Here is a 6,000-nt window from a genome sequence, read left to right as displayed (position 1 = left end):
GCCAGTCACCAGAGAGAAGAGATCAGTGCCTGTCCTGTTGCTCTTTCTATGGGATCTTTTTGCTCTCCTGTCTATTTCTTCTGTATCTTTCTCTTTTTAGCTTTTTTAAAGTAAGGGTTTTGATTAGTTGGCTGGTATCTCAGGCCTTGTTGCTGTGACATTAAGTAGGCTGAGATCCCTGCATTCAAAATTCCGAGTCCTATTTAACTTTTCAAAACTGGATGTGAACACACTTTTGATCCACTCATCCTATCAAATTTAAAATAACAGTGATGCAGAAATCTACGATCTAGTAGCATTACCCTAATCTAAACTTACAAAAAGACTGTAGTACATTCTAATTTTGGACCCAGAACTATTTGAAAGTGTTTCTGTTATTAATAAAAGGAGCATCAGAAGGTGTAAATCCCTTACAAGTTACAGGTTTAAAAGATGGATGCAGGAAGTCCGCAGCACATCAGGACACTGAAGTCTGTAAAACTACAGGCTAGCATTATCACTACTGGATTACATTTCTTTCTCCTAGCACATTGCTGTTTCCAGTAGTTTGATTCATTATTGTTGCTTCATTTTCAGTATTATGCTAGTTTCTGGGACAGTCAACACAATAACAATTTCACTGAATTCTCCAGAAACAACAGTCCCCCTCAAAACCCCACTCCCTTCAGAATGCCTATTTAAGATGGGATTTGTATGTCAGAAAACAGTCAGGCATGTCTTTTCCTGTATGCCTGCTAAATGATACTTAACTTACGGTGCCACAGTCTAGAGAAGGCTGTTTTCTCCTATAGACTTTTTCTGAGGAAAAAATTGCTTCCTTTCTCTCTGAGAGGGTTGTTTCCATCAAGCTTTTGGAGAAGCAATCTCTGCTAGAAAGCATGATCATGATCATAAAGGCATCTCAGCACTGTAATTCGTGTATGGGAATTGGAGGGAGCAGCCCCTGTCATTTAATCTGATTCACAGGGAGCTGAGAAAGAAGCAGGCAGAAGCAGTGTCTGCTCAATTTGTCAACAGAAAATCTGACCAAAAGAAATACAGTTCTAGTCTGGTTTAGGTGAAGAGCTGAGCTTTTGACAGAACCATTTTAACTAAAAATATTTATGGTCAATGGTCTTGTTTCTCTGCAGAAAAATGCAGCTGAAGCAATGATAATAATCCTACTATTACAATTTTATAATATTACTGAGTCATCCATATGTTTACTTTGACTGTCTTATACTGTTCTTCTTAGGCTGTGTTATCCCTTTGGTGTGTTGTGGAGTGCTGTGATGCACCATTTCCCTGTACAAATAAAGTGGATGAGGAGGGCATGTTGATCTACTTATTTACTACAGGGAACCCAACCTACAATGAAGAATATAATTTTGAATACCTGGACTACAGTTCCCAGGGGGCACAGCAGCTATTTTTAGGAATCAAAATATTTTTCTTTTTCCCTGACATTTCCAGCTATACTGTATAAAACAAGGTCTCCTTAACTGCCCATTTTCCAGGCAGCACTAACCAAGGATCCACAACAACACAATAGAAGAGACCTTCTTAAGGAAAAAAAAAAGAAACCTAGACTTTTTTCACATTTCATCATCTTCTAATGAGTTTATTTTCTTTTATGTGAGGTACTTAGGCTGTTTCCTCAGAAAAATTGGAAGTTAATAATGATCAATCTACATTTACTCTGCACATAACCATAGAGGTTATGATGCATGGCATAATTGCAATGTACTGAATGTTTCCCTTTTACAGCTGGCTGCAGAGACTGTAATAGCCTGTTACTCATTTCTAGGTGAAGGTGTTCCTCTTTCAGTTTAGGAATTTGTGCTTCTGCTGCTGAAATTTCTGAACTTGATCTTGACTGGTAGTTGTAGACAGCTATATTTAAATTATCATACAAACAACATTTTTTTATCATTCTCCTTCCAAAACAACCCCAATACACCTGACAACAATACTATGTCAAACAAGCCAAAGATGCTCTTGGAAAGGAAGTTTTCCTAAATGCTCTTCTTTACAGGAAGTAATTTATCACATACTTTCAGTGTTTTTGTTTCTTTGTTTCATTTCTCTTTCCCTCAAAGACAATGAAGAAACAGAGAAGACTCGAGGTTAGATCTGGCATAACTCCAACACCAGTTTGTCTCTTATTCACCAATTAATTATTTATCTATTTTCCTGAGAAAGACAAACAACATGCAAACACAATCAGTATGTATTGTGTGTATTTACAAGTGAGTGAAACACAACAAAGATAAAAGAAATAATTGAAAATTTAAATTATTTTTGAGGAAAAGACACCAGGGATAAAGTGAAATTTCATTAATGCATTCAAATACATTGGCCCAAATCCATGCCAGCTATTAATCCATAGCTTGCAGATGAATTTGTTTCACTGCTATTTAAAAAGAGAACAAAACCTGAACTGGAGCTGTTACAATGAGCTGACAACCTTGACGCAGAGCACAATGTAGTGGATTAGACCAGAAAAAACACATTTAGTTAGAGAGCAGTCACCAAAGGGTAAGCATGAGCCTGTAGCTATGACTTTAGAGCATGATTGAGAAGGGCTAGATTCACTTTTTGTGACGTGAACATCTCTCCCTCTCTGTGGGTCTGTTCCCTGAGTAAAATAAATAAATTTTTACCATTCTGCACCACGAAAACCTTCCGTGAAGACGTGCTGTGCCACTGTTTGCGACCAAACCTGGGCCTCGGAGAGCAAAAGCCACGCACCTCTTCTGCGTGAAGGATAATCCCAGCGCTCTCCCGGGTGCTCCGGCCATCTCAGCCAAAACGGGATTAAATTTTGAAGGGAAGGACGTAGTGATGCTGTTGGGTGTGCTGACCCACAGACGGGATGGGCAGACCTGGCACGAGTCGCCCCTCAGGAAGAGTCGCCCCTCGGGAAGAGTCGCTCCTCGGGAAGAGTCACCCCTCAGGAGAAGTCGCCCTCAGCAAGAGTCGCCCCTCAAGGGGAGTCGCCCCTCAGGGTTAGTCGCCCCTCAGGGTTAGTCGCCCCTCAGGGACAGTCTCCCCTCAGGGTTAGTCACCCCTCAGGAAGAGTCGCCCCTCAGGAGAAGTTGCCCTCAGGAAGAGTCGCCCCTCGGAAAGAGTCGCCCATCAGGAAGAGTCGCCCCTCAAGGACAGTCGCCCCTCAGGAGTGAGTCGCCCCTCGGGAAGAGTCGCCCCTCGGGAAGAGTCGCCCTTCAGGAGGCCGAGTCTGAGGGGCAGCGCTCCCCAGCCCCAAGGTCCTTGTGGGCTCCCCGGGAAATTACTGTTCCCCGGACATCCCGCTGCCCCCGGGGCTGGTGTGGTGCCCTGACGGTGCTGGGCGTGCTGGGAGGAGGAGCCGGGACCGGACCTGCTGCCATCTCTGGGGCTCTGGTGGCTGTCACCCAGGAGGAGGTAAGGCTGGAGGCACGGGGTCTGTCATCTTTGGGGTGATGGCAGATCATGGTGTTCAAAGCTCCACATTCTCACTGTATGATTTAGAGAACATATGAAGGGGTTTCCTGGGTTTTTCGGGGGATACTTGAGACTGTCCCTCCAGACCGGCAGGTCTCCGGCTGGGCACCGGGTCCCTGTCACCGCTTGCCTGACTCAGAGGTGATTTCATCACCCAGAGGTGTGAAGGGACAGAATGTTTTTAGGGAAAGTGCTGCTGGAAGGTCTGAAGTGGACAGCCCCTGGAATCCAGAGCTCCTGAGGGGACTGTCTCTGCTTGGCAGAGCAGCTGTTGGCAATGTCCCACTCAGGGCAATCTCAGCGCTCAGGGAGCTGCCAGCTGGTGGGGCCGAGAGGTGTTGCTCATAGGAGGTTTCTCTGGGGCTTCATAATAAATATTTGAGGAGGGGAAGGAAAAGACAAACTTTGTTGTGCTGCTTCACAGAGAACATTGTGTCAGGGAGCCTTAAGAACTGGTGGTTCTCTGGGTTCTGGGGGTGGCGGGACTTCCCTTTACAGGGATCAGAGCAGTGGGGGATGCAGGGCAGCTCCAGCCGCAGGCACCGATTAGATCCCTGAGCACAGGGTCAGCTCGACAGGATCCATGGATAGAGCCTTGGGGAGCTGGAGACCAGTGCTGCTGCACCACCACTGGGGCAGGAACTGAGGGCTCCAGGGACAATCAGAGCATTCAGGTCTAAAAGTGCACTCAGGGCCCTGGCAGTGGGCTGGAAACTACTGCAAAACTGGGCGAGAAATGAAATTAAATAGCAGAGAATTCCGCAAAAGGAAGCATCTGATAAAAATAAGCACTTTTGCTGAGCATGGAACATATTGTCACAGGAAGCCACTGAGGCCAAGACCTTAAAAAGATTGAATAGGGTTTGGTCAGTTATGTTATTGCAAGATTGCCCAGCTTTGGCCTTATTTATGTCAGATTTCAGAGAGATTTTAAAGCATGTGCTCCAGAGAAGTATTGAGTCTCTCAAGAGATTAACTTGAGATTTAAAGCAGGGAAAAAAGTACCAGATTCTGGCACTGCCCTCTTAAACTACAATTAGAGAGGATACTGATCTGAACAGATTGCCAAGTTGATAACACATGACAATTCCTATACTCTAGGCTGAGTGCAGCCCTGGAAAACAACAGTGTGTGTGTGAAGGGCACATGATTTTGGATTTTGCAAGGGCTACACCAACTTATCAGCTGACAATTGAAAACATATCTGACCTGAGCATCTTTCAATCAGAGAGGTTCCATCCTTCAGGAATGAGGAATAACTGACAAAAATGTTATTGCTTTCACAAATTAATTCAGGTTTCCTGCTCCTTTGTCTGGTATGTGGTGCTTTGTTCTCTCTCTCTCTCCTGCCCTCCCTTTTTATTCTTGCATGTGTAGGAGACAGGAATCCTCCATCACTTAGGTAGTCTCTTGTATTTACAAAACCAATCCAGTCTTGTAACATTTCTGATAACATGTGAAAAATCACCTCTGGATGTGCCAGTGTATCAGGACAGCAAACAATAAGCAAGACACAGAATGCTGTGGCAGCTCACATATGAGTTAAGAAAAATTATAGTATGTGAACATGGGGAGAAAGCTGCCATTCATACAAGCTGTCCTGCTGCCATTCCCAGTTTGGGCAGTAATATCTGGTTCTTCAAAATATACAGACTACAATTTGATCTTAAAGAATTCCTGGGTGACTCTTAAAGAGAAATTTGCATTAGTTGTATCAAACCTTTCCCGTAAAGCATGCATCTGTGTAAAAGGTAATAAATTAGAAACATATTTCTTTATATATTTGAACTCCATGTAGCAAAATGCCCAAGCACTTTGGGAGCTATTGGGATCCTTTGCTTGCCACTAAAGTGCAGTCATTCCTTGGCTGCAAAACAGCAGCTGCTGCAAGATCCACTAATGAACAGTTTGAACACTGTGTGGGAAGAATACTATCTCTTGCTGAAACCACATGGCAAATATTATCAGTAATGCATGAATTTAGTGATTTTCAAATGATATTGCATCATCACAATCTGTGCCTCAGATCCTTCATGGATTCTGTTTTTCCTTCCAGTGTCACAGTCTTTTCTTCAATACTTTCTAACATACATTGGAGTTACCATAAAAATAGTTAAGCAAAATTAGAGTGAGTATTGGCAACAATATGAAACTGAGCTTCCTTCAACAGGAGGTGTGCATCTGCTTTGCTGCACCCTGTCATTCAGCCTTCTCTTGGCAGAAGTGTTAGGAATTTACACTTGTTATTGGGGACGTTTTTTCTGTTGCATGCAGACATATAATTTTCTCTCCAGGTCACTCAGCGTGTTAGTTCTCTCCTCTTACTTGTTTGTTGCCCTCTTGTTTTCAGCAGTGGCTGAAAGTTTGCTCATAGCTGGATTTTTGCCAAAGATATCTGACATAGAAAGAGCTGAAAGAAATATGCTTATTTTAGAGTCTAGTTGGTCAAAAAAAAACCAAACAAAAAACCAAATCCCAAACAAAACAAGAACACCAAACTCCAAGACAAAGAAGGAAAGAAAACCTGAAAAAGCTTTT

Source organism: Lichenostomus cassidix, chromosome 7, assembly GCF_008360975.1.
Source record: "Lichenostomus cassidix isolate B80296 chromosome 7, HeHo_3.0, whole genome shotgun sequence".
Taxonomy (NCBI): Eukaryota; Metazoa; Chordata; class Aves; order Passeriformes; family Meliphagidae; genus Lichenostomus; species Lichenostomus cassidix.
Note: the sequence above shows the minus strand (reverse complement) of the source record.